The following is a 4,290-nucleotide window of genomic DNA, read 5'->3' on the forward strand; positions in this document are numbered from 1 at the left end:
TTTACTAGGTAGGGAACTGTGGCACAGAAGCTAAATAACTTGCCCATGATCACAAAGCTACAAGTCAAAAACATCAGATTTGAGTCCCCAGAATCCAGGTGCCACAAGGGAAAGAAAGCTGGTGGGCCTGGTAAGGACGGAAGGAGAGAGCGCAGGAGGCAGCAACTGAGAGAACTTACTCTAAGTGGCCCAGTCCCGGTTTGCAGGGTTTAGGACAGGGGCCACCAGACTGATGTGACAGGGCCAGGAGTTCTGGGAAGGCAAGAGGGAGACAAGGAGTCAGGAGGCAGCCCCTGCAGAGAGACAGGTGGGCGGGCCCAGGGACTCGTGTGATCCTAGCACACGCGGAGTCTGAGGCAGGAGGGCCCCTTGAGCTCTGGAGATGGAGACAAGCGTGAGCAAGAGGGAGACCCCGTCTCTACTAAACTACAAAAACTAGCCGGGGGTCCTGGAAGACAGATGTAGCCCCAGCTACATGGGAGGCTGAGGCAGGAGGATCACTTGAGCCTAAGACTTTCGTTGTGGCTGTGAGCAACAAAAACATAGCACTCTACCCAGGACAACAGACAGAAATTCTGTCTCAAAAAACAAAACAAACAAACAAACAAAAACATAGATGGGACGTGTGGACAGGTGCCTGCCTCTGATTAACTCCATAGCAATTGAGATAGTAAGGAGTTCCTGAGAACTATTTTGCTAAATACTGATTCTCAACTCAACACTCATAGCACAGTGGTTAAGGCAACAGCCACATACACTGAGGCTGGCAGGTTTGAACTCAGCCTAGGCCAGCTCAAACAACGACAACTGCAACAACAAATAGCTGGGTATTATGGCAGGTGCCTTAGTCCTAGCTACTTGGGAGGCTGAGGCAAGAGAATTGCTTAAGCCCAAGAGTTGGAGGTTGCTATGAGCTGTGACGCCACGGCACCATACTGAGAGCGATACGGTGAGACTCTGTCTCAAAAAAAAACAAACAAAAACTAAATAAATAAATACATATTGATTCTACTACAGGTTGAGCATGGAACTCAGCCCCCATCAAGGCTTTCCACCTCCAGGGCCTGAGTCATTCAATAGGAAGAGAGAAAGGAACCACGCCAGTCACTGAGCACAGGCACATTTCCCTAAGGCAGCGGTTCTCAACCTGTGGGTCGTGACCCCTAAGACCATCAGAAAATACATCCTGCATATCAGATATTCACATTACAATTTATAACAGTAACAAAATTACAGTTATGAAGTATCAACAAAAATAATCTTATGGTTGGGGATCACCACAACATGAGGAACTGTCTTAAAGGGTTGCGGCATTAGGAAGGTTGAGAACCACTGCCTAAGGTTTGAGAAATGAAGGGAAGGCTGGGGCTTCAATGTCTACAAGGAAAGTTCCTTCTTACAAAGAGCCCCGGAGAAAAGCCCAACATGCCAATGTAACACTAGTTCTTAACCCTGGTCTCAGGGAAACTGAGGCTGCCCTTCCCTTAGCGTTCAAGTTGGGGAAGCCCAAAGCCTCTGCCAGTTTTCAAACAGGCCTCAACCTACTGGTGAGTTGTGAAATCAAACTAGTGTGTGAGATCAGGATTTTTTCTAGTGAAACACAATAAGGGATAATTATTAGTGTATCATTCGCCGTATCGCTTTGGGAAACATGTGTTTCAACATTACAAAGACCTATCCGGGTAGTTGAGAGTGTCCTCCACCCCAACCCAGTGACAGGGGACGGCAAGGAGTTTCTTCAGGAAATTATAAGGATCAAAAGGAAATAAGGGGAACAGGAGAATCAGTTTTGTGGAGTTGGAAGGACAAGGAAGGTGACAATTCTGGGTCTGCATGGGAGGACGTGAAAAGGTGGAACATGCCTAGATGCAGCCCTTTGGCGCCCGTGTCATAGGAGAGGAAAAAGTCCCACACTAGGGACTCTGAAGCCTTGACAAAGGAGCCACCCTGAGACTGTAGGAGGCGGGCGGGAAATCAGTCTGAGATGACGTGGACGTGCTGGGGGCAGAGGGGCACCGACTTGTGACAGGATTTGAGAGGAGGACCAAACAGAATAGGCAGGAGAGCATCAGACATTTTATAAATTTAATTGCAAGAAAGTGCAAACTCCACCAATAACAAATTCAAAACAACTTTAAATACAAATTTATGATGAATACACGGTAATGAATTAACAGGGCTGGTAAACAATTCTTACAAATCAAAATTTAACAGTGGTCTGAAGTTTGGGCTGGCTGGGAGGTGGCCTTTCACCTCAGAAAAGGCAGAGGGGTTTTGCGAGTGAACCTGCATCTGCTGGGCAGAAGTTCAGGGAGCCAGTGTTCAGAACAGTCATTTTGTCCTTTGTATAATTGATTCCTAAAGTGTCTCAATCTTTTGCGATTTTATAAACTTGACATTATCTCATTAAACCTATTGGCATCTTCATGCCTATCATTCATACCCTGGTTTATTGACAGCTACACAACAGGTCAATGGTTGAAATGGGTAAAGGATAATTCCCAGTTAATATGAATCACCACTCACAATATGCCTTGGTCAGACTTCTTTGTCTCTCAAGAAACTGTGTCTAGAGAAAATAAAAATGAGAAACTAAGTTTTCCCCAGGACCTATTTCTCTGTCTCTGAAATTTTATGCCTTCTCAAAGCATCTGACTTTGATTCTATCTGATTCTTTGTCCACATGACTATCATCTAACACTGCAAAAAAAATCCATAAAATAGAAAAGACCATTTCTATCCACAAAAATTGGTATCTAGTTAACTTGCAACCTACTATTCTCCATTGATTATTTACCAAAAGTGTTACTACAGCGATATCTGCGATCATGTAGCTTTCATGATCATAGATATCGCTGTAGTAACACTTTTGGTAAATAATCAATAGAGAATTTACACACTAAAAATTGAGGATTGAAGTACATAATAACTTTCCTAAATATCTCATACTTATTTACCAACAAGCCGAAAATATTTACCACAAACAAATCTGTATCATTGTCGCTATGGACTCAAGAAAATGCACTTAACAATATTTAACAAATCGTTGCACTGCAGCACACTGGTCCTTGATTATTCTGACATTTTCAGGCCAAAGATCTGACTTCTTTATAAAGCTGCTAGGAAGAGCCCAATTTCTCAAGGGCAGATTCTCAGGACACCACCGTCACCTTCTCCTGGCCGATCAAGAAGGAAAAACGGACGAAAAGGCCCCAGCGAGGAGACAGGACTGTACATATAAATGAGGGCATCATTTCCAACATCGAAAAACCGGATTTCTTCCATCTCCACATCCAGGAAAATTCCCACACGCTCAAGTCCAGGGCTTGCAGGGATCCTACTTTCTGGGATGAAGTTGGCACTGATTGCTCCTGCCTTCATGCTGATGATCCAGAAGCCATGCTCAGAAGACAAGTCCCTCTGCCTTCTGTCCACCGACTCCTTGCAGACACCCAGAGACCACTCCTTCACCTCTCCCACGTCCACCTCCCAGTAATGTCGGCCAGTGGAGAAGCTGGGTGTACCCAGGACACAGGACATCTGGGTGAATCTCCTGGGATCTTCCAGCATGTCCTGATGGCTCTTTGCATGCTGGACGCTCCTTAGGTCCTCAGAGACGACAAGAAGGGAGCTGGCGGTGGCTGCATCCAGGCTCATATCTTCCCGGAACCGCTGGAGCTCAGGGCTCACGTGCATCGTCTGCTCCAGGAGGGGCCCGTGCTGCTTGAGGAGAAGGGTCAGTGTTCTCATCTGCCATTCTTCCATGACAGGCTTCTCTGTCGCTGCTCGGCACATGGGGCAGATCAGTTTTGAACTCTGCCTTTCTGATGCCCAACTTCGGATGCAATTAAAACAGAAGATGTGCCCACAAGACAAGGAGACGGGATTGGTGAAGAAATCCAGGCAAACTGGGCAGGTCGCCTCTGCATATAGACTTTTGGCCATGGTCCCCAGAGGTCACTCCTTGGCAGGCAACTGAGCTGAAATGATGCTTTATGTGCTGCTTGGGAGTTCTTCGAAATCTTCAATACACAATCTCATCCTCAATATCAGGATGTAGCTAGATCCAATACAAAAAATTAAATAGTATAAATATTTCTGTAATTTGTGTATGGATGTGACACTAACTCACTACAGAATCTTAGTAATGTAATCATCTGTGAGAAAAATTATCACATCTATCAAAAATCTAGGCAACCACAAGAGACGGGGCAGCTTACTTGTGTGCAGACTTCCAGATGATGTGTTTGCTGGGACCAAAGCTTCTCCTTATGGGAGTTGAGCCCAAAT

Source organism: Nycticebus coucang, chromosome 5 (assembly GCF_027406575.1).
Source record: "Nycticebus coucang isolate mNycCou1 chromosome 5, mNycCou1.pri, whole genome shotgun sequence".
NCBI classification, from domain to species: Eukaryota; Metazoa; Chordata; class Mammalia; order Primates; family Lorisidae; genus Nycticebus; species Nycticebus coucang.